The sequence below is a fragment of the Coturnix japonica genome, chromosome 2, assembly GCF_001577835.2.
Source record: "Coturnix japonica isolate 7356 chromosome 2, Coturnix japonica 2.1, whole genome shotgun sequence".
Lineage (NCBI taxonomy): Eukaryota > Metazoa > Chordata > Aves > Galliformes > Phasianidae > Coturnix > Coturnix japonica.
In genome coordinates this window covers 131343782-131369461 of record NC_029517.1, presented here as the reverse complement: position 1 = coordinate 131369461, position 25680 = coordinate 131343782, and the positions used below count along the sequence as shown (strand labels likewise).

The window sequence follows — 25680 nt, the reverse complement described above, 5'->3', positions numbered from 1 at the left end:
TGCCCAACATGGTTAGGAAAGGTCTAATCATCAGCATCAACTTTATAGTGCCATTCCTACCAAATGTAGGTGTCCTCTTGGGGAGAAGGTGAATTATACTCTGTGTTATCCGACTGGTGACTCTTACTGCACTGATTATAAAGGTGACCAGAGGGAGGTCTCAGGATCCATATCATAGGTCTTCATCCAGTCAAATGAACCTCATGCCCAGCAGTTCTCAGGACCTGGTAGATGCTTAGACAAGGTTGGCTGGATTGCACTCATACCAGATTCACTTCTTTAAAAAAGAAGAATTTATTGCCTTGATCTTTTGGATCTTTTCCCGTCACAGACAATCACCAGGTGTAAAGACAATAAAAATGGGTGGTTTTTTTTTGCAACGGTTTTCAAAGCACTTTATGAAGATCACAAAAAAAAAGACATTTGCTCTAAAATAGGCTGAACTGGTGTGCAACTTACTAGCCTTGTGTAGGGCATTCTGAGGCCATTGCTCCTCCAGTGTTAGTGTAGAGGGTCATCTTGGCTTCTTCTTACAGCTGGTAGCCATAACTTGACTGCTGCTTCAGTGCTTTTCCCAAGTTATCTGTATCTCTCTGTATAAAACAGTCACTGGACTGTAAGTCCCTGCCCAGAACACGTTGAGTGCTATTACACAGCTGGCATTGCTCATTTGCTCTGCTTGCTCAAGATGAGCCACATAGCTGCATACATCCTCCTGCTGTCTGCAACTTAAATTAGAAAGAATAGACCACAAGAACAACTGCAGTGGTAGGAGAAGTGACTATAAATAAGGAAACAAAAAAAGTGTTTCTTTTAGAAGCCCTTATTCCACAAAGGGAAATAGTAAAAGTAGTACAGGATATTTTTGTTACTGCTTTCTAATTTGAAATTACATCTCTGAAAACATTTGTGGACCCAGAGTGTTGTGCAAAGTTTTTTTTTGCTGTGGTGATTCCTAAAATTAGCACAGTCACAAATCTCTCCAGACTAAATTGCATATAATTAATAGGAAGCCAGAGGAAAAAGGAATAATTGTACATTTATCTAAATACAACTTCAGTCCTGGAATGAGCACTGAGGCCACACTAAAGAGAGGCTTTTCTATTCTTTCCAGCTGAGTAATGAACAATAATTATGTGCCCGCATTGCAAGGTCTGCTTTCCAATCTGATATGAGTTTTGCCAAAGTGCAGGGAGGTATGAGAGGCCTGATAGGATGATAGGTAATGTCCTTAAGTTGCACCAGGGGAGGTTCAGATGGGATATTAGGAAAAATTTCTTCTCAGAGCTATATGAAAGCTATGCAACACTTAGCTTCAATTTTTACCCACTTTAAGAGAAGTCACGATTTCTAAAGTGAGGTTTCAACACTTCATGGGAGGGAGGAGCAGTTCTTCTCCAGGTGGACACAGAGAGATGAGGCATCAAGACAAAACCTCCTACACTTCAGGCAGGGTTTGTATGTGTTATGTATGGCATGATGAGATCTCATCTTCCATCTCACTGAAGCCACCAAATTTCTTACGTGCAGCAAGGGGGGAAGAACAAGTCCACACTCGTGTTTTCATTCAGCATTTCTCAGCCTTTTATTTCCCCACACATCCAGTGTGTCAGAGCCTCACAAGACTGCCAGATGCACAGCTTAACAAAAGTACCAAAATCAATTATTGAAGCCAACGTTTCACTTAGCTGCTATTATTAATCATTAGCAGTAGCTATTGCTAATTAATGTCATTACACATCTTGACTATTAATCATGATTTACTGACACAAGGCATATGGTCAAGAAAGAATTAAATAAAAAGTGAGCAATGCCCAAACTTAAAATGATGCCAAGCAGCATCTGCAAATTCACATAGAATTATAGAATCATTAAGGTCGGAAAAGACCATTAAGAGCACCTAGTCCAGCCATCAACCCATCCCCATCACCACCTCCATCAAGCCATTCATCACCACACTGCAAACTTCATGCTGAAAGTAAGCCAACTTGCCTTCATACAGATGAACCTAGACAGTACCAATCTCCACACTGAGAGATATTGGTAGTGGTTTATACAGACATTCACCATGACAGCAAACTCATGAAGGCTTGGGTGTGAAGAACAAGATATGTCAGCTTGCTTTGGGCCTGCAGATATGAGGACAAGGAGCTAAAGAGTCATACAGAGGAGAAGGTGTCACCCCTCTGAACTAAAACAACGGCTGGTGCTTGTTCAGATGGCCACGTCTCCATCTGCTGCGAGAGAAAGGGTTGTTGGTCACAGTGGTGAGCTCATTAAAATGAGATCAATAGAGATTTAATCTAATGCTGAGGATTATTAGAAGTGGAATGCTCAATTAAGTGCAGAGAAAAAAAAAATAGAGTAACACAGCAGATGAATCGCCAGCTGATTCCTCCTGCTTTCCTTGGAATTTACTCTCATATCCAGGAAGGGTAAGGCAGAGCTCTGAAGAACAGCTGAAGCTGGGCACAGATATCAGCAAACACAGGTTAAATATACCTCAGCACTGCTGAAAACAGAAGATACAGCCAAACAAACAAAGTCACCATCCCTGGAGGTGTTCATGAAAAGGTATGATACGGCACTGAGGGACATGGTTAGTGGGATGGTGGTGATGGGCTGACAGTCAGCCTGTTCTCACCATGCCCACTAAATCATGTTCTTCTTCATTCCTCTGTAATCACAGCTATTTCCTTTTCCCAAAATCAAACCTGCCGCCACCTCCTCACACCTCTCTGAGAAGCAGCCACAAGGAGGTCCATGAGGATCATGCTTTGAATGAAGCATTTTATTCTCCCGGCACAGAAAGAAATTTGCAGCACCAGGCAGTACGCCAAGAAGTAAGAAAAGAGAAACATCGTTCATTAATTAAAAGAAGCATTGCTTGCTTTGAACAAACAGAATGATGTTGGAAAATATCATAGTGATGACTGCTCATTCTCTTGAAGAGAAGAACGTGCTCCAGCCTGACCATAGGCACAGCAAGGGCTGTATGGCTGCAGGAGAGGAGAGGCAGCGAACGATGCGCTCCCCAGTTTTGCTAATTGGAAGGCTTGGGGCCCCGTGCCTCATGCAGAGAGAGGAATTAATCGTAACATGAGCAGCTCTGTGGCCTGTTGGCACAATATCACAGCTTTTTTTTTCCAGCGAGCAGCATTTAATCCTCGCCCAGACATTTCAAGGCAGAGCTGTCTTATTTCTCCCGCATGGCAGGACACCTTCCCACGCTGTTCCCTAAAGTCATCATTTGCAGTAGCCCAGCAGCATCAGCTCCAGCCAATACCAGCCTCCCCTGTGCATCTTCCCCTGCAGTTCATCTAAAATCCTCACCATCCCTAAGGCTTACAAATGACTCTAACAAGTCCAGCAATTCACCATCATGAATCTTAAACACATCCCAAAGCAAAGCATTGTTAGCAGCTCATGGAACAGCACTGCCTTAGAGGTTCTCACTGTTACTTTACACCTTGGGCTGAGAAAGGGCAAGCACAGATATCTTCCACTGCCTGATACAACCTACCCATGGCTCTGCTTTTTTTTTGCTATTTATTACTATTACCTTCATTATTTATCACTGTTATTGTCACTATTTATCAATCTTATAATCATAGAATTATTTGAGTTGGAAGGGATCCTTAAAGGTCATCTGGTCCAATTCCCCTGCAATGAACAGGGACACCTACAGCTCTATCAGGTGCTCAGAGCCACATCCAGCCTGACCTTGTGTGTTCCAAGGATGGGACATCATCCACCTCTCCAGAAGACAGCTCTGCTGCATCCATGCCTCTGTTGCAAACAGCATAAGAAAAACTGAGCTAGTATGAAACGAGGAGATAGCAATTTCCTCCAGTTTTCTCACCTATTTATAAAAAGGAAGAGCATCCTGCAGGACAAGCTGTGGGATGTGGAATGGGGGAATCCTGGCTTGCCCCAGCGCAGCCTATGGAACCTCCTGCGCCTCAGAAGGAGCCAAGAAGGATGGGACACCCATCAGAAGAGCCTCCTGAATCCCCCCACTGCCAAAACATCTCCCTGCCAAGGTTTCTGGTATAAACACATTGACAACTGTTGGCCTAACAGCTCCAAAGAAGAGCAGTGTTTAAAAAGCAAAACACCTACAATGGTGGATTTGGAGCCTACCAAGAACATGCTTTCTGTGTCACAAATAGATGGGAATACAGCAGGAGCTGCCATGGGGAGTAAAGCACAGTTCTAGGGATAAACTATTTTGGGGAGGGTCAGAAAAAGACTCAAAAGTGCTTTAACTTTGTACAGACACGGTGGTTTAAAAAATAAATAAATAAAAATCAAAACAACAGTTTTTTCCAGTGATTTTTCTCACTGGAAAGAAGAGGATAAACGATGAGAAGATAAAACAGCACAATATAATTTATATGTAGTATAGATCTGTGTGCCTGGCGTTTTTACAGTCATAAATTCCACATGACTTTCTATAATGTTCTGGTGCCGTTTTCTCTCGGGGTTATTTTGAGGCTACTAGAAGAGACAGAACATGCCCAGCTTCAGTGAAATGCAAAGCGGACGACGCCGAGTTTTGTCAATATGGTTCCATCCCCGTGTTAACCTGCGGCAGCCGATGGAAAGCAGCATCAGAGCCATTGTCAGCATGTCTGCCAAGTGCCAAGATCGATATCACAGAATCATAAAATCATTAAGGTTGGAAAAGACTTCTAACATCATCCAGTCCAGCCATCCACCTACCACCAGTATCGCCCACTAAACCATATCCCTAAATACCACATCTACACATTTTATGAACACATCCAGGGACAGTGACTCCACCACCTCCTAGAGCAGCTTGTTCCAGTGCCCAGCCACTCAGAGAACACATTTTTTTCTTAACATGCAACCTAAAATATCACCATAAAGAGACGCTGAGCTGAACAAACTCTCCCTTTGAGTGACTGAGGTGCAGCAAATGCTTTTGTTTGCTGTATCTTTGCAACAATTTGAGTCAGGAGAAGCTTCAGCAAATGAAGATAAATGCCCAGGCTATAAAGTTTCCTGAAGAAGAAGCAGAATCCGATCCAGAACTGGTGCAGCCCCAAGCACCCCACTTTGTCACTATTCATGCAGCTCCTTTAAAACAAGCCACTTTTTGCAACTTGCTGGCACTGCATGAAACGCAAAGCCCCCTTTCCATTCTTTCTTTCTGGGCTTTTTATTGAAACCAGACAGTCAAAAATATGTGGTTTTATTGAAAACAGGACATGAGGACAGTTTTTGTGTGGCAATATTCTCATTGTGATCTGCCCCCGGTGGCAGCTCATTCTTCTCCAGGACATAAACAATGAAGTTCTCAAACAAAGATGGGTCACACAGCAGGAGAAAGGATGTTGGAGGTCAGGGCTCCTTCCTGAACCCCCAGTAAGGTCAGGAAGAGGAGACATGGCCATCCTGCTGTCCTGGAAGATCCTTCACCAAGCCCAAGGAGGTAGATGGAGAAGCAAGGTGGGGTTCACAAAGCCATACAGCTTTGGGCTCCAGCCCACAGAATCTGTCCCAGTGAGGTCCAGGTCAGCTTTGGGTTGAGAGGCTTTTCCATCTCCATGCTCCTCCAATTTAAAGAGTAATTTTCTTAGACCCACTGTTTTTTAAGCCTCGGTTTTTGCCTTCCTATCTGTTTTCTTCTTTGTTTCATTAAGTCCAACTATCAGCCCAACCTACCACATCTCACCACTAACCCGTGTCCCTTCAAGCCATGTCTCCTAAATACCTCCAGGGATGGGGACTCCATCACTTCCCAGGGCAGCACATTCCATTGCCTATCTACATTCTCCATGATGAAATTCTTCATAATGTCCTATCGAAACCCCCCATCAAGTTGTACCTTTCCCATGGTACATTCAAGTCCAGTCTGGATGTGGCTCTGGGCAGCCTGGTCTGGTGGTTGGCGACCCTGCGCACAGCAGGGGGGTTGAAACTGGATGATCACTGTGGTCCTTTTCAACCCAGGCCATTCTATGATTGTATGATATAATCCTATGATTTCAGTCTCTTGAGCCTTGCATGACGGGAGTTAGTGCAAGGGCTTTGCAAAAGTAGGTGTTTCTTTTAGTCCCAAGGGGTTCCTGTGTTTTTATCTTCTTCCTTCTCTCTCTTGTCTCCAGCCCTTGCAAAAACTCCCCCACACCCACACCAGGCAGCATCTGGCTGTTACAGCTTTCACGCTATTAGCAGATTATCCATGGTGTTGGCCTTGCTTGGAGGTTTATCAAGGGCATTTCCAGATCTAAGAACTGCTATTAGTAAAATTGTCATTTTGAAACCATGTGGCAATGCAGGTGTTCCCCACAGGCAATTTCTTTATGAGTCCGGCTGTTTGGTTTTATTGGCTTTGTTGAGGTAGAATAATGGTGGTTTCACTTCCCTGGCACTTTACATATTCTTTTACAACCTATTTGTAATTTTAAAACAGCATTATAGGAGGGTTTGCTTTAGAGCTGAGCTATTTAGCCACTTCAGTTCAGTCATGTTGTAAGGTCAAGTGGCTCAGGTGTGCGTTGGAGAAGAATCTTGTGGATTCCTTTGGTATCAGATTTCTCTAGTATCTAAACTTTAATGATCTATCAAGGAACCTTTGGCCAAAGATGTACTCCTACTTTAGGTGCTACTTTAGGTATGTAGAACTACATCTTTGACTTCATGATCCTGTGAAAGAACAAGCTGGTACCTGGTGGCTTTTGTCTGTGTTGGTACATACTGATAGCCAGCCTGTGTAAGAGCGGACGAGAAATACTGAACCACTGAACAGAAAAATCATCTTTTCCTATAAGGACAGCATCCCCAGTGCCTCAATTTCATTGTGGTAGGCCCCAAACAGGTGGTAGCCAAAAGGGGCAAGCACAGGGCCACTTTTCTTTGTACAAAGCGGAACATCAAATGCAGTCACTTAAGCTGGTTGGGGGCCGTCTGGTACTGTTAAATTTTTTAATAACCTTCTCAGCTGGAGCCAGCGTTCCTTTTGATGTGGTGCTGGTTTCATTAGTGCTCGTTCAAGGTGAATACCTGATTAGCTATGGGGAGGAGAAGGGTTTTTTTCTTTCCCTTTTTCTTTTGAAAACTCGCTGCAAACAAAAGGCACTATGATTCACAGACAGTTTTGCCTAGATTCACAGTAGGCCTCTCGGTTACGGGACTCATTCTCTCTCCTATTTTGCTTGATTCGTTAGCTCAGTTTTCAATTATATTGTATTATATTGTGTTATCCTGTATTTCGATATAGTATTTAGTAAATAAGTGTGCTTCCTTAGATCGTTGCCGCTGTTTTCTTTTCCTAATTAATTTTTTTCCTTTCAGTCTAGGGCCCCTGTGGGGCCCACGGCCCCTGTCACGGACGCAGGTGGATTTTTAGTTTAAACCGTGACAGGCACCTGTGTCCTTACCATGTTAGAAGCACAGTGAGCAGCGTCAGACCATAATAAGTGAGTTTGTGTATGTTTGGCAGCTCAAATGTTCTAATTCACACAGTCACTTAAAGTCCACTTAAAAAGTGGAGCTTTTTATGCTAGCCATTGCCATGCTGCACTTCGTGTTGTTTGCAGTCATTTGGGTCTCTCCTGAACTCAGATAGCAGCAGGATGGCTGCTCACAAGAAGGAAGGGAAGGGAAGGGAAGGGAAGGGAAGGGAAGGGAAGGGAAGGGAAGGGAAGGGAAGGGAAGGGAAGGGAAGGGAAGGGAAGGGAAGGGAAGGGAAGGGAAGGGAAGGAATCTTGATGCTTACAAAATTCTTCAGGTTTCTCTTTTTGCTTTCTTTCCTGATTTTGAAGACAGAAGACATGGTAATAACTACTCAGAATGCTTCTCAGAGATGCTACAAGATGTTGACTTTGCCTCTCTTTGGAGTAATAACATTATCACAACAGTAAGCTCTAGAAAACCCATTTTCCCCAGGAGGTGCCTGTGTGCTCAGTGGAATGTTGTTTTGCAGCGGAGATGTGCAGGTGCAGAAAGGCAATAAATTATCTGTTGCCATTCAGCAGAACCAAGACAAGGATCTGGGTTTCCCCTGTAGTACTTAGGGACATGGTTCGGTGGACATGGTGGTAATGGGTTCACGGTTGGACTAGATGGCCCTGGTGTTTTTTTCCAACATTAATGATTCTATGATTCTATCTTTCTCCCAGCTTTAAGCTCCCAGAACTGGCTGCCCTTACATCTTTCAGCCCAAGATTCCTACCTGGTGCATCCTCTATGAAGAACACCAGCTCAGATATCAAGTCATCCCTTGATCTTCTTTTGGGCAAATGGAGCAGATGGAGCTCCTAAATCTGTGGGACATTTTCGGTGGGCCTCAACTCATGTCTTGCTTTCCCTTCCCACCAACACCAGCTCAGCCCAGTTTCCAACGTTTTCTAAACGCAAACATGCAAATGTTTCATGGTAGCAATGGTAATGGGAGGATGGTTAGACTAGATGATCTTGTAGGTCCTTTCCAACCTTGTCATTCTATGATTCTATGATGTTGCAGTTCAGCCACCAAAGGTAGAAGTTCACTACCACATTGCATCTGTCTTCTCAAAGGTAGACTTTATTTGCCTCAATCAGCTTATTAAGTCATTTACCTCATGCTTTGTGACATTCCCCCTCTTAAAAAGGATGGGTTTTTAATCAAAATTGTCCTCTTGCATCACGGTGAAATCAAGGTGCTGGTCAGCTCAGGAAATCCTCTTATACAAAGCCCAACTCTCATTCTTTGCTACTCTGCTTCGGCATTGGGAAATTACCCCTTTTGAACAACAGAATATATTCATTACCAGGTTGGGCCATCCCCTGCCTCCATTACAACAGGATCTCAGCCATCATCTTCCAGTGCACAGACCAATCTGTCAGGATGAAATCTGAAATGCTGTTATCTCATGTTGGATGTAATATCTTCTGTGCTAGAAAATGATCGCACATCATTTGAGAAACTTCAAAGAGATTTATTTCTGGTTATATGAGACTTCCAGCGTATATCTTTATGATTGAAATCTCCCATTACCCGGTATTTCTTTCCATATATTACAGATAAAAGCTCCAGGAACAACTCACCTCTTGATGCGAGCCCATGGTCTTTAATTCCCCTTACAGCTCACACAACTTGCCCCACATTAAACCCCTAGCTTTGTTAGTTAAAGCTTTAATATCAATATATTTAACAACAAAGCAGTTCAAAGGCTTCCTTCTGTATCGTCTTACCAATCCATTTCTTGTAGGCACACACTGCTGTTCACACACATCTTGTTGTCAGCAGTTTTAATGCTCCAGTCATAGAATTATAGAATCACAGAATCTATAGAGTTGGAAGGGACCATTAAAGGTCATCTGGTCCAACTCACCTGCAGTGAACTGGGACATCTACATAGAAGTAGATAGGCCCTGGGCAGCCTGATCTGGTGGGTGATAACCCTGCCCATGGCAGGATGTTGGAACTGGATGGGTTTTAAGGTCCCTTTCAACCAAAGCCATCCTATGATTTTGTGAACTTCACAGCATACTGCTGTGGGAAGGAGATTTAGCTTTGTTTGGACCTGAGCAGGAAGGGATGTTTACAGGTTGTGTCTTTTAAAGTACACCATGACTGAGTCAGAGGGTGTGTTTACATTTGGCCATTGGGTCCTTTTAATATCAGCACAAATCCCAAAGAATAAATCACTACTGTGGGAAAATAAGGTGATGTCACATTGTACTGATTTGACACAGTGGGAAGATGATGAGTGATGACAGTGAGGTAAGTCATAAAGCTGAGCATTGGCAGACTTAAGGGATTTAGATGGAGAGACGTGTGTGGTGGCACAAAACACCCTCCCGATGGCAGACTTTTGGTCCAGGCCCAGGCCCATGTAATCAGGGCAGAGAGGGGGTGTATCAGTCATTACTTCAGAAATAGGAGGCGACCATTCCTGACATTATCAAAACTTCCTCAAAATCTCCAAAAACAGTGAGAAGAAAATGGGATGGATTCAAGCCAACACTGAACCACGTAACAGGAATCCTCTCCCTAATGGAATCATAGAATCATAGCATCAGAGAATGGCCTGGATTGGAAGGGACCCCAAGGACCACCAAGTTCTAACCCACCTGCCACAAGCAGCGCCACCAGGCAGTGGGTGGGATGGATAGGAAACGTTCCTCCTTGGCACTGCAAAATCTCCCCCTGTTGGCCCAGGAAGGTTAAAATCTCCCTGCTAACATTTAGCCCAGACCTAAAGAAAATAAATTATTTCATATCAAGCCATAAAACTCAGCACAATCAAACTCTGGGATGGAAACAGAGCCTTCTCCAGCCATCACAATGTAGCTGGTTCCAAGACATTTTGGACCATGGCAATCATTACTGACCAGTTCCCCAAAGCAAACCTCAGTGTGAACAGGAAGAATATCTCCATTTTCTCCTAACCAGCTGCTAAGAACCTGAGCCCAGCTCAAAATCAATTGGTCTCTGCTCAGCAAAGAGGCTTGCGGATGTGTGACACCCAAATGAATGGGAAGCAAAGGTGGGTAAGAGGATTTGAGGTGAGACCTTTCAACAAGCTGTCTCAGTGTTTCCACCAGGAGGGGTTTGTGCCCTGTTCAAAATGATTTTCTTTCATTCTCTTAGCTTCATTCTGTACTTTTATTTTTTTCACACCCTTGATATGGTGGAGTCCTGCCAAAACTGGACGTTAAAATGCCAAGAGGAGGAGAGGCTCTGCTGGAGCCTTTCTGAGTCAATAGGAGCCAGGAAGCAGGGGAAACCACAGGCACTTCTGTTCAAGCACAAGTTCCAGCCCTGTACTGCAGGCTCTGGAAGCTGGATTTTAACTAATCATCTGAACGAACCCATAACGATCTGCCATGGTTTGCAGGCAGGTGTGTTTTTATTGAGGATACAAATTGCCCTGGAGAAAAGTCAGAGAGCTCCACAGCCCGGAATCCCCAGAAACCCGATGTGAAGCACTAGCACTCAGTATTAATTCTGCACAGAAGACCTTTTTCTGTTTGTTTTTAACATGAATACCGTCCTTGGCATCCTATAAGACACACTGCATTCCTGTGGGAATAAAAGGAGGCTTGTTGGAGCTTTGACTGGTCTCTTGTCAGGCACACAAAATCCAATTCACTCTGGTATTTCTACTCGTCCCACTCTGGTTGGACATACATACTCCCACCATCAACCTTTTCCTTTAGCTGTGCTGCTGGGAGAGTTCACATCGTTGTCTCTTGCTTTGGCTCCCATAATGCAGAGAAAGGGACAGCCCACAAGAAGCTTTCTCTCTCCGTGTTGTCATCCCAATGGGTAACAGCCAAATTCATTTCAAGTGCAGGTATTGACATCTGGGTTAGTTTTACCTTTAAAGCAGTGGAGATGAGTAGGTGCCTGAGGGATGCACTTCATCTCATCTGGATTTTGGTGAAGTGCCCCTGCGATGCCTCTTCGCCCCATAAATGAGAATAGGAATCTAGATGCTCAGTTCCCTTTGAAGGGACTCACTTTAAGGTTACATCTGAGGAAAAATATAGAGACCTTCTGCCCTCTGATCATCCTTTCCGAGCTGGGAAAGAAACAGGCTCAGACAAAGGATATAAAACATTTCCCTTCCCACAGCCTTTTTCCCCCTTGCCATTGAGAAGATGACATTTATATTTGTGTAGTGTTTAGCACGAGGGACCCTCACTTTCATTTTATCCCTGGGCGCCATTGGAGTAACAAAAATAAACAGCAGAACATGGTGTGTGTGGGGGGGTGGGAGGTTGGGAATGATGCCAGCTGACATTCAAAGCACGGGCCTGGTTATTTCCTGATGAATAACAGTGTTTACAGAAGGCCTTTCACCCTGAGGTGCTTCACAAATCACAAACATGCAGCCCCACATCACAGCGTGGGCAGAACTGCTGACTTCAAAGTTTTGGCTGAGAAAATCCCACACGCAGACCATGGCAGGGAGCAACACACCTTCCAGATAGCAAAAACCAAGGCAGTTCCAGGAACCAAGCCTGCTTCCAGCCTCAAGGTACATCCACACTGCAAAGTAGGCCATATGCCTTGCTCTATTCTGGAGATGACTTGGATGCTCTTTCGGTGTCTTTGTTTAAACAACTTTATTCCCTCGGTGCCAAAGTTGAAACCACTTGTTTTTCATATTGTTTCAACTTGTTGACAAGGTCCACGTGATCGTTCACCTTTATTTTAACCCCATTTCACCTCAGTTTCCTTCATCTGTGTCTATCCATGCCAGCCACATCCAATGATCCTGCAGCCCAAAACCGTGCTAACACGAGAAGGAGAAACAAAGAAAATGAAGGTGAACATTTCTGACACTGCATGTCTGAAAATGACAGCAAAGGAATCCCCCAAAACAGATGATTTTGGCTGAGAGCATCCAGGAAAGTTCAGCTGCTGCAATTTATTCCTGTAACTTCTGAAAACCTCAGATGGTGGAAGAGCCTGAAACTGAGCACGGACACAAAGAGGAGGCCTTGAAGGCAGGCCTGGAGGGACTTCCAGCTGTATGACTTCTTTCACTCTAAAGGTAAATGTGGGATCAAAGCAGAACCTTGTCGTACAAAATCAAACAAATGCAAACAGTCCTTCATCTAACCTCATAATCTGATTAAATTACACTTTTTCAGAGAAATCCCAGGATTTAGTGTGTCCATAAAGCTGATGCTCCAGAGAAGAACTGAAGAAGTGTAACTGGAATCCTTTAATTCACTTTCTCCAGTACGTACTGGGACTTCCTGCTTTTTCCAGTGTTCAACTGTCCCCTTAAAGATGAAGGTCAGTGCTGGTGGTGAGGAGGGAGGTTTTGCAGCCAGGATTTTTCCACTCATACAGGCAGTGCAATGCAGGTTCATTCATTTATGTTCATTAGTAGGCTGCCCAGGGAGGTGGTGGAGTCACCATCCCTGGAGGTGTTCAAGAAACATGGAGATGTGGTACTGAGGGACGTGGCTTAGTGGGCATGCTGAGGATGGGTTGGGGTTGGACTGGATGAACTCAGTAGTCTTTGCCAGCCTTAATGTTTCTATGATTCCAGGATTCTTGAATCAGCAGTTAGATGGTACAGTAGAAGAACACCATTACAGTAATCAATGAGAGCCAAATGGAGCTGGAAATAAGAAATGGGAGTATTCAAATATCACTGTCCAAAGGAAAACACAGATTATGCAAAAACAAAAGCTGTTCAACAGTGTAATTTGTGAGACTATGAAATAATCAAACAAGCAAAATATAGGAAACCCCAAATTTGAGGCATTTGAGCATCCAGACACCAGCCAAATACTTTCTCCCTCTTGTCGACTTCCCCAGTTGGCTCTGCAAGGCCAGCTTTGTTTTCAGGACGATTAATGATCAGCAGCAGCAACAATCATTTCTGATCCCTTCTGCAGAACAAAAAATGCAGCTGAGACAGAATTTCTGCCTCACGCTTCCTGCTCTCCGTAGGTCTGAACTCTCTGAGCAGCAAAGGCAGCCTACAGGTGGCCACAGCACTATAATTACCAGGAGAATATCTGCTAATAACTGACCCACCCAGCCATCCTTTCATTACTGATGCTCCTTTTCTTTTATTTTTATTAATGAACTCCACCTCAAGCAGCTTGCTCCATGATAAGGATTCAGATAATCTATTAACCGCCCCTCTTTGGGTGGCTGCCCCCATTGAAATGAGATTTGCATGTCATCAGGCACGCATTCCTGCAATTCAGAGCCTTCCCTAATTGCATTCTCGTGCATATTAACATGAATTAAACCCTGGTTGCAGAGATCTCGCCTTCCTATTTTGTTCTTATAATGGTTTTTGTTCTGGCTGTTGCTGCTGAATAATCCCCGCTTTGGCAATCAAACCAAACCCAAAAGCATTTTTCAGACAGCAGATAACGTTTCCAGTGGAACAGCATTGCCCTTGACAAGTTAACCTCCCTACGCTTCACTGTCTCCTGTTTTTCATTGTCCTTTAAGCTATATATTTATCTGTAAGTCTGAAATTGGACTTTATGTACATAAGGGAACATTGAAATTATAAATAACCTTATTCTAACAGAAGTACAGTTATAAATAGATACAAGATACTATAAAGATATCATTGGAGTTGATCCTTACAGATGCACAGTGTAGAAGATTTTGTTATGCATTCTTGTGCCGAGAAGTGAGACTGTATCACACCTACACATTGACCTCATTAACATCCTGTTCATTTCCAAACCTAAATCCAAATTACAACAGTTTGCTTTTGTCAGCATACATCATTTGTGGGTTGTCTGCCTTTGGGAACATGTGCTGACCATACCACACGAAGGTAAGTAAAGCTGTGTGCCATGAGCTCAATCTACTCCATTCATAGCAGGACACATCTGGTAGGAGCACACTGTGCAAAGTTCTGCCCTCCAAGTGCTTGAGAAAGCGGAGAGATGCCGTGCTTTGTTGGCTGAGGTGACCTCCAACACGATGGAAATTCATTTTAAACACCTCCAGCTCATAGAGCTTTTATGGTATTATAAACACTAGAGTCTCTGTTTCCAATGGGGTGGCAGCGGGGAAAACAGACTCTCCTCCAATATGAGAATGTTGAATAATGGCTTTCTGAAGAAGGACTGAAGCACCAGCAGTGCTGGCAGCAGGATTTTACCCGCCAGAGATCACACTCCTCCAAAAAGGATACCTTTTTATATGATTTATATGATAGATATGACATGAATTTATATAACCACAGTGCTATGCCTACCCTCCTACTGATACCCAAAGCGGAAAACTTAATGTTATTTTGGGTCTCTCTACACTAGGCTGCAGTTCCTGCTGTGAATATGGGGCAGATATATCCCACAGCCATTTTTTATACAGCTTTTTAGCACCGACCAGGGAAAGTTTGCTTTAGATTATACATCTGGCTGATGAGGGAATGGATGTTAGGCTTCTGTAAGAAATGTGCCTTGTAAGAGTACAGCAGGTTGATTGGGTAACTAAAAAAACACAAAATCACTGGGAAACACATTAAATGGATTAGGAGTTGGCTAAATTCAGGCCTCAAATATAATTATAAACAGAGAAACTTTCTTTGAGTGGGTGTGTGCTTGGACAGATCCCACAGGGGCTGGTTCTTGGCTCCACGCTAATGCAGTTCATCAGCAGCTAAGGATAAAGAAAACCCCCACCTTTAAGTCATTACCAGCAGATTTTTCAGTTGAGCCAAAGGTTGGGAAAATGGCAAAGAGAAGGAATAGAGGTCAGTGATAGAAATGAGTAATTAGTAATCTGGAGGCAAGGAAGTACAGCCAAATCAAGTCACAAGATCAGAGAAAGAAGGCGGTGTATTCCTGGTGGGATTGCAGTGGTGGGAAGCCTTGATTAAGAAATACTTGCAAGGCAGAGTGAACAACCTATTGACCATGAACTGATCTGATTGGTATAAACAGAGGCAATCCGGGGAGAAGAGGAGGATTTTGCTGTCTGAGTATTCCTTCTCTCCCCAGATTGCTGCCAATGCATCGTGCACATCCATAAAACAGGCAAGAGGTTGAAAAGCTGGAGCGGACAGGAGAAAGAGACACAAGAATGTACACAGGGCTGAGAAGGATCTATTCCAGGGAGGAATTAAGAAGCTTACTCTGTTTAATGAGTCAAAAGAAAAGCGAATGGGTGGCTGGATGCTGATCCAAGCACCTCTGGGGAAAAATCCACTCTGAGAAGTCATCTTGGTACTAGCAAATAGAAATAGAGGGCCATAAAAATGATCCAAAAGATGGAACACCTCTCCTGCAAGGACAGGCAGAGAGAGCTGGGGCTGTTCAGCCTGGAGAAGAGAAGGCTCTGGGGTGGCCTGAGAGTGACCTTTCAGTACCTAAAGGGGGGTTATAAGAAAAAAGGGGACAGACTCTTTGGCAGGGTCTGTTGTGACAGGACAAAAGGAAATGGTTTCAAATTAAAAGAGAGGAGTGTTGGGCTGGGTGTAAGGAAGAAGCTTTCTACAATAAGGGTAGTGAAGCACTGGAACAGGTTGCTCAGAGAGGTGGTGGATACCCCAACCCTGGGGATATGCAAGATCAGGCTGGAGGAGACCCTGAGCACCCTGATGTAGCTGTAGGTGTTCCTGTTCATGGCAGGGGAGTTGCATTATGTGGTCCGACCAGAAGTTGCACACTGCAAAACAACCTGGCTTTGAGTGCAAAAGTGGCCAAAAAAATTGGGTCCAACATCCTCCAGTTCTGTTTTCATTCTGTGGTTTTCATCTTTGTTCTGATCCCGGTGCCAAAGACATTTTGCACTGTTTGAGAGATCAGAATCTGGTTGCCCAAACCAAAGACAAGGGTAGCAGGCTCAGGCAAGAAAACTGCTGTGCCTCTTCCACAAAAACATTGCATTGACCAGATTGAGCAAGAGAAAAAGGAAGGACTGGAGAGCAGCAGCACCTCAGACTGTAGTGCATAAGAAAGATGTCAAAAACATGGTTGTCTTCTACTGCGCCCATATCTCAGCAGCACTGATTTCCATAGCCCTACCTGCTCCTTTTGGAGACCATTTATCCCACCACATCCAAGGCCAGTAAGTAAACACGACAGTTTAAGGAATTATAGCATCATTAAGGTTGGAAAAGACCTCTACGATCATCTAGTCCACCTATCTCCCACCAGTACTGCCCACTAAACCATGTCCCTAAGTACCACATCTACACGCTTCTTGAACACCAAGGAAGGCCAGATAGGGGTGGTTAAAATCAGACAGAATCCATCTGGCTGCAGATCCTGCTTTCAGTGCAATCCCTCATTTTTCATCTGTTTGTTTTGTGTGTGTGGCTTCAGCTCTACAGGGAGATGGTTGGAAGTACAAAGAGGGGAAAAATAACCGGTGAATACGTAACAGGAACAACTCGTTCTTGGATACAGAGCTGTCTTGTGGACAATCTGTAAGCCAGTGTTTTAAGTAAAATATGTGACTGACAATCCCTTACAAGGAGCATGAAGTAATTAATACCTGGAGGTGATACACAAGGCTGTGGGAAGCAGGATGAAGGTGTAACAACACGGGAGAATGGCAGCGCTGTAGAAAAGCTCACACCTTTGGAGGCGGCTTCTGATGGGGGAGCAAGCTGTGAAGGAAGTACATGAAGAACAAGGACAAGTGCCTTCAGCGCATAATAGGGATGTGTTAAGGAACACGATCCCATATTTCATAAGCAATCACAATGCCAGCTGCTTTTTTTAATTGCAGTAAAATGTTGACTTGCTTTAGCTTTTCAAAACTGGTGACACTCATTATAGTTAAGAATAACTGCATAAACTACTTTGATATTCAAACACACTTGAATAAACAGCTACTACTGTATTAAGTCTTCGACAAACTGTTGCTTTTGCTGGTTGAACCTTGTGTTTGCTGTACAGATTACTTCCTCGTGGCACTTCTGAAAGTTAATCTGCAAGTGCAACATCTAATTTGAGGTCCTTTCAGTTAATTGCCCACACAGCTGAATTCTGCAAAACTGCTCAATTACTAAAAGGCAAAATCTGAGCTGTTTGTTTATTTTCCCTTCTGTGGGAATTCGGCTTTCTGCTAATCAGTGACTGCAGCTGAAATGAATTCATCATCACAACGGTAAAACAAGTGGCACATTCATTTAGCAGCAGTTAAACTGTGCATGCATTTCAGTCCCTTTGCAATGTGGTTGCCATGGCATTTGTGGGTGGTGGTGAAGATGACAGGAGATTCTCAACATAAATGCCAAACCACGTTATAATGTATGTCGTGCTGACCTGCTATTCATTAGTTGTCTGCTCTTTTATCATACAGAACACGTCAGTTCAACTTTCCCTTCAGTAAATGATGTGAAATCTGAACCAGCGGTGGCTACAGGAATGTAAATCATTGGACAAACTTTAAAGGTTGGGTTTCTGTGTTACTGAGGCTTTCCAAAACCATCCAGCCATTAAGGGCAAATGGCAATAAGGTGCTGGTCTGCGCTGAAAGGTTGGGTTGTGCACCTGACTATGGACTTCATTCTAGCAATTCTATCTTGTCATAAAGTGTAATGATCGTTAGGAACAAATTAATTAAAATATGAAGTTTTGTGAAGCTTCTGCTATTGTTTCGATTAGCTGTGCCGTAAGGATATCACAGAATCATAGAATATCTCAAGTTGGAATGAACCCATGAGGATCATTGAGTCCAACACCCCCAGATCCTTTTCCTCCACGTAGCTTTCCAGCCATGCTGCCCCAAACCTGTATTATTGCCTGGGGTTGTTGTGACCAAAGTGCAGGACCTGGCATTTGGTCTTGTTGAGCTTGGAAGTGATTACCAACAGGAGTTTACAGTGCGTTGGCACCAGGCTCTGAAAACTGAGCTACTGTGCTGCTTGTGACAGGCTGTTCTACAGTGAGAAAGGCAGTGATTAAGATGTTGCCTGCTGATCACATTGGCAAGAAAAACGCTGCCAGGAATAAGTTCAGCAGAGGATACAAAGCCAGTTTTTAGGTGCCAAGTGTTGCCTTCTCATCTTCCCTGGATTGATTTTTGCCCTGCAGGTCCTGACAAAGGTCACAGTCAGAGACACGGCCACTTCCGTCAGCCCCCAGCCATATAATGAGCCTGAGCAGGGAATACTGGCGCTATTCACTGAGGACGCAAGGGCAGCAAGAGCTTCTCTTGTTCTGTATAGCAATTTCAGCTCTTCTGGCATTATTCCTTCAAGAGCATTAACCTACAGTCTAACATTATGCACTATATGCTCTTAAATTTTTATTTAGTTGCATGCACTCGAGAGCAAATGGCCTCTTTTCCCCCCAGTATACCCACATCGCTCCTCTCAGCTCTAATGGGATTTACATGGGTTTATCAAGTGATAATCAAAGCCCCTGCTAACATTTACTATGTAATTTCCTGCTCTCCTAATGCACAGCGAGTATAAGTTTGTACTGTTAAGTGCAATGCAACAGGGAAAAAACATTTAAGGTCAGAGCTCAGCCTTACCCTGGAAACCTGTTGCACATACAGCTCTTTTTAAAGCCTGTGCTAAATCATACAGGAAGAAGAGAATCAAAGTGAAAACTACTTTAGAAGTCAGCATCCTTCCAGCTCTACCCAGGTCCTTTGTGGTATCTGGGTCTAGTGGAGCCCAAGTCTTCGTAGGGTCCAATAAGTGACACATTTGTGTAATCCAAAGGGTGGAACAGCTCTCCTGTGATGACAGGCTGAGTGAACTGGGTCTATTGAACCTGTAGGAGAAGGCTCCAGGAGACTTGAGAGTGGCCTTTCAGTACCCAAAGGGGGGTTATAAGAAAGAAGGGGACAGACTCTTTAGCAGGGTCTGTTGTGACCAGAAGTTCATTGCAGGGGGGCTGGACTTGATGGTCTTTAAGTGTCCCTTCCAACTCAAGCGATTCTATGATTCAGTGGTTCTATATGTCTGGGAGCTCCGTCCAAATGGCTCTCCAGCAAGATCAATGCTGTGAAACATGCAGAGAAACACACAGCCTGAGCCCATTTTATACACGTTTGCAGTCTAGAGCCTCAATATTGCCCTCCATCACGGCAATATCACTCTTCTCTTGTGGAAGAGGAAGCTGAGCAGAAGGAAGTATGGAAAGGCACGCAGCTTTAATAACCACTAACTCAAAGTGTAGCCGCACGCCGAACCACCTCCCAGGGAAAATGAGATTAGCTGCAGCAGTACCACACAGATTGCAGTTCACTGGAAAAATCGAAGAGGAAAACCTCATGGGGTGATTGCTTCGGGGTGAGTTTGTGCCAGATGATCACCACCAGCTCACTGCAGCCCGAGGGACTGGCGCGTGTTGGTTGGGGTACTGTCACACAGATGGCTTGCTGGGGAAGCAGTGTGATCTGCTTTCATCCAGCAGCTGAAATAAAGCAGAGGAAAGGGTTGGGTTTTTCACATTTGTATTGGAAAACTCGCTTGCTCTAAGGGGAATGTCACACAGGCTCAGCTGCGGGCAGATACAGCCGGCAGCATCCCACACACATACCAACACATACACAGGGAGCGCACACAGTGTGCAAACACCCTGCAAGCCCAAATAAATACCTCGAAAATCAGTTGTGCTCCAGGGGATAGAAAGTGCCTGCCCACACACAGAATTAAAAAGTTAATTAGTGTTTAAATATTTCCTTGCAGCTTTGGTACTGCTGCTGCTTCAGTGAGTAAAACACTGGCAAGAACAAGGGACGGAATGGGAGAAGAATGGCAGTTGTTTTTAGTAGCTGAGATACATGATAAACACCAATCATAGAATCATTTCACCTCCTTTCAGGCATTTATAGAGAGCTATAACGTCTCTCCTGAGCTCCTCCCCTCCAGACTAAAAAATCCCTCTCCTTCTTCAATTTACCCATCTCGTTAAGACAGGTGACAAATGATAGGATGTGGAGAAATGGTCTCAGCTTGCACCAAAGGGAGGTTTAGATTGGATAACAGGAGGAATTTCTTCATAGAGGGGGATGGTCGAACATGGAAATGGGCTGCCCTGGGAAGTGGTGGAGTCCTCATTCCTAGAGGCCTTCAGGACACATGGCACTAGTGGACAGGGCTCAGTGTTGGAACTCAGTAAGCCATGTTGGTGGTAAGATCTGGTGACCTTGAAGGTATTTCCAAACCTGGCTGATCTTAGGAATTTATGGTGCTGTGATTCTGTTTTGTCATCACTTTGAGTGCCACTAGCTAAAGATGGGAATCAGCAGTTTCTGAGGTACACTGCTGCTGTTTTTACTCCACCCTCGCTGTTACTGTGCAACTCAGTGTGAATAGATTGACAGCTGGAACAAGGACAGATTTATACTCATCTCCCCACAGACTGGGCTTTTGGATTTGCCTTTCTCTAAAAGTTTCTGAACAGAACGGTTTTTATTTTACTTATAGCCAGAGTTTTGTTGTTGCATTCAATGGCACAGAAGTTTTGCTGCAGGTAGTGAGACCATACATGTCTCATTCCAGGCCTCTAGGGGTTTAGCTAAGAGATGTTTCTGCATCCAGAAACATGTCAGGATGGAAATATCCTTGCATTATACTTTTTAATAAGGTGGTGGGAGTGCTTCCAGACTGAAATGCTCTATTATCAGAATACACACTCTCCAAGGTAAGAGTCTTGGAAATAGCTTTCCATAGGACCAAAGCTTTATAGGAACACACAAGAAGGATAGTGAGGAGAAACATCCCCCCTTCAAAGCTAACTAATTGCTGCCTGCATTACAGTTGTGACAGCCTAACATTTTACAGCTCATTTCTCTTAACAGCTGATAAATGGTTTGGTTTTATGTGCTATTCCCTGTCTGGAGAAGTTCACTTGCATCAACAAAATATGATCAATGTTCCCCGAGCACAGCTGCAGCAAGGCAGCTGGCTGCATCCCTATTACATTCACCTCTACTGCTTCTCTTCTAGTTTTGCCACAGGCTCATTTACTGACCTTGAGCGTGATGTTTCACCTGTTGAGGTGCCACCCGACTCACCTGTAGGGGAACACTTCTTACCCTTCGAGCTCTTCACATGAAGCCACAGGTAAAAGCTGTGCATAAGGAAGCCTTTCTGGAAATGATTCTCCTGTTCTTGGCTGTCCTTGGCATGTTCTGGACACAAAGGGAAGAACATTTTATATATAGGCACGGGGAATATTCCTTTAATGAATTTTACTAGAAATGAATGCGTATTCTTCACTCTGATTAAGAGGAAAAATAAAATCTCCCTTCTGATTTCTGCAATTGATATTCACAGTTTTGTGTATTTCTCTAATAACTTCTAAATGTGTTTGAGAAAAACTGTACACCAGGGTTGATAACCCTGATGTGTTTTTTTAAGCTGCGTGAGCCCCACAGCCCAGTTTCCATTGCATCACCTCAGGCAGCCGTACCAATACAGCTGCAGCAGCACAGAGCTGGAGAGAAAAGCAAGGGACAAGAATGCTTTCGACTGCTGTTATTGAAGACTCAGCATCTTAAAGCCAAAGCGCAAAGGACTCTGTCTTCAGGGATCTGGAAGCCTCAGAAGACTTCAGGACGTTCAGCCTATAGGTCAAAATTTATTATCCCAAGCTCCTATGCCAGGAATTGCAAAGCAATGATGTGCATGGTTTGTAATTATTATTTTGTTAACTTATAGAATGATTGAGGTTGGAAAAAAAACATTAAGGTCCTATAGTCCAAACCATCACCATCATGTCCACTATACCACATCCCGAAGGGTGTAAATCCTGTTAGGAGGGTGTCGGAGGACTTTGTAGAAGAAAGGGAGATAAACCTACAGAATTGTTTTTACAGTGCTCTATGAGTGTTTTTTTGGAACAAACAAACCCAAACACTACAGCTAGTTTTCATTTCCAGAGGGAAGGATCTAAATCCCAAAGACAGCTGGGGCTGAACTGTGCTGTTTATGTGCTGGGGGTGCTCAAGGGAGAGGACCCAAAAGTGAATGGGGAACTCAGTAATTTAGGAGGGTGGAGGCACCTTACAGGGAGAAAGAGGAACCATCTGCCAAGGAACTACCTTGGGAAAAAAGCAAACACAAACAACTCCATGGACATGGACAAATGTAGGGTGGAGACTGAAAGGTTTCTAATTCGTGGCTACTTTACTATACGCCCTAAGACTGGAAAATTAACTGTTTTGTGGTTGAATTCCACCAGTTCAGGGTCAAGGCAGCTCATGGTGGTGCACTGATGACTCCTGAGCTTCTTTCAGGCACAGGCTCCTCTGGCCATGCTCTTTGTAGGATGGTCCTAATCCACGTGCTGCTATACTTTGCTCAGGATAGGTCATCAGCCCCAGATATTTCCTTTTATAGAAATAATAGTGAATATTAAATAATAATCCACAATAATAATAATTAATATTTCAAAGCAAATTTAATAAAAGAATGAGGTAAAGGTCTTATTCCCTAGTTAGGATAAGTAGGGACAGTTCTGCTTACTTTTGTGACCACGTTATAACAGCGAAGGATTTAATTCAGGTCAAATTATTCGCTGAAAAAGGACTTGATCTTCTTTTGGGCCAGGAGTATCATTAGCTCCTTCCTTAGTCTGTTCTTCCAACATACTTACTGCTGAAAAAGAGAGGAAAAAGGATGAATCATTGCAAAGCTGCAAATATTTGGCTGGTTTAGCAGTAGTAAAAGCCACTCTCCTGTAGTAATCTCTTCCTCTGTGGGATCACTTCAGCTTATTTTAGCTCATGAATGAATGTATCAAGTATGACCCTTGAAATCCAAGAAACAAATTCTTACATTAGAATGAAAACGCGAAATAATGAAGGAATCTTGGTCTATGTGCCTAAAATAGACATGACCAAGCCTGTATTTCAGGGCACCAAATATTCCACAGGTGACTTTCCAGTAATTCTGGTATTTGACACTACAGCTGCAGCATAAGAAACACAACAGAAGCCTAATGAACTGTAAAACAGTCCTTATTTATTGTGGTAAATAGTCTAGTGCTTGTATTATTTTGACTGAGGGAACGTTGTTTGATATGGTAGCTTAAAATAACACCACTACAGCTATTGAATGCCTTCTTTTAAATCTTGTTTCCTGTGGCTGAGATTGACTGGAGGGATGCAGGGAGCTCATCTATCCACACAACAAGTGGGGCGGTGAACTTTCTCCTAATTCTCATAAAGAAAACACCCTCCAACTCTTCAGTAGCCCCAGAGAAAAGAAGCTGTCTCTACTGTATAGAAACTGCAGATAAAATCAGAATTCTCTTGCCAAAATTTAGGTCTGACGGAGCCTCGTAAGGTAGCAGTTCTGTGCACTGAATGCTGCAACTCAGCTGCTTTGTAACAGAAGACATTTAAGGGAAGGTATAGAATTGCTTTGAAGCTTTCCAACTCAAAAAGATGGTAAGACTGAACAGATATATTTCACATCAAAACAGCTATAACCATAAAATTACTCACTGATTTTATCAAAAGACATTCTGAAGCCTTGTAAAAGAAGAATTTATACCACAACCCCATCGTGCTTAGAAATCACGAGCATGTTGTACTGCTTTATGGTTAAACAAGCTGCAGTCTGTCTCCAGCAAAAAAAACCTCCTTTGGAATCAATTTAAAGACTCGACAAGCTCAGTTCCAGCTATACAGCCTTGCTAAGTAAAACTCTGCATGGCTTGGCAAGCTGAAAATGGAACTGGAAGCTGGATACTCCAAAGGGACCTTTAGTAAGTGATTTCTTTTTTTCCCTACCTACAAATGTTAGATTATAATAATTTTCTACAGCACACACAAGCATTTTGCAGAGGTTCAGGGTTGGTCTAAAGGCCACCGTAGTCAACAAGAGATTTTCTGCTGATCTCTGGAGTTGCCTCCCATCTGGGAAGCTCCGGACACTGCACACTTAATATACGGTGAGCCCACGTTCACCCTGCATCTGCAACAAGCCAATCCATCACCTCAGCTACCAGCAGCACAGCACAGACACAGTGGGTGTGATAACAAATGCACTGCCTTTGTGTCCTTCGTCGTGCCATGACTTTGGATGACTCTGCCTATGGATTTTAGAGTGGATCCTAAAAACACGGATATTCATCTCTCTTACTTCAGCTTCTAAAATACTAGCACATTATCAAGATTAACTGAGAGTGTTGCTCTTCTCTATAAATACTTCCATTGGTACCTGGATAGGAGCAATGGCCCTCGTTTCTATTCTTGACATCAACACCTGTGAGTTTCTGTTGTCAAACTTCCCCCATTACAGCAAAGGGGCACCAATAAGAACCTGTAAAGACAGTTTGTTTTTTAAGCATGAAATCTCTCAAGTGCCTTAGCAGGCTTTGTTTTTATTACATTCTGGTCACATTCCTCTGGTTTAAATCAGAGTAAAGGAGCAGTGGGGTAACCAATAACAGGAACTTGAAACGTCTCTACCACTGCTCGGTAAATAAACAAAGCAGCTCAGTTTGTAACTAGCTCAACATCAACAAATACAGAAAATGGCTGTTGCAGGAGCTGATCGAGCAACATCAGAACAGAACAGAAAGGACAAACTTTCCTTGCAACTATAGAAGTTTTTCCTTAAGCTACAGGTAACAGTTGGGGACACGACAACTGTATGAAGGCAAAGAAAAAAGCCATTGAACACACTTGGTCTTCAATGTCCAGACAGCTTCATCCTCCTACATGTAACACCCAGTATCGTTCATAGCTTTGGAATTACTGTGCCTATTTAACAGATCAGAACTGGGGGCATCGGAACACTAAATGACATGAAGCCCCCCAGGATACTCACAGCAGAAAAAAAGGCCTCACTCCACACTGCTTCTTCTAACCTGTAAACTCACTGAGGGTTAAATATCCTGGTTAGCTGCAATGCTGATGTGTATTAGGACTTGAACAGCAATGCACAAAAAAGTATGTTTCTAAATAAAGACTAAGAATTAATCCCCAGCTGATTTACAAAGCTCCTTTCCTTGCTGCAGCCAGCCCACTTCCTAGAGAGGCAGGCATCCACAACAAAGAGATGTTTGACTCCTTGAGACACTCATAATTTGGTACATTCACTGTTCCTTTGTCTCTTGCTGTTTCTGAGGCAGCTTTCACTCAGCGCAGTAACTGTGACGAAGCTGGACAGTCACACTTGTTAACTGCTTCAATAAAAATTAAAACTCTTAGACTCTTATTTGGAGGGAGATTAACATTTTCAGGAACAAATTTATATTTAAAGCTGAATTATTAATATAATATTAATATATATAAACATC

General features: G+C 43.5%; 1 long non-coding RNA gene across 1 annotated transcript; it reads right to left on the bottom strand.

The window, feature by feature from the left end:
- Window positions 1-19304: 19304 nt before the first annotated feature.
- On the bottom strand, window positions 19305-24963 carry LOC107310579. The gene is made up of 3 exons (XR_001553642.2): window positions 24597-24963; window positions 22896-23027; window positions 19305-21559 (listed from the first exon to the last, which is right to left on the bottom strand). It is a non-coding gene; the product is annotated as an uncharacterized LOC107310579 (long non-coding RNA).
- Between the last annotated feature and the right edge of the window lie 717 nt (window positions 24964-25680).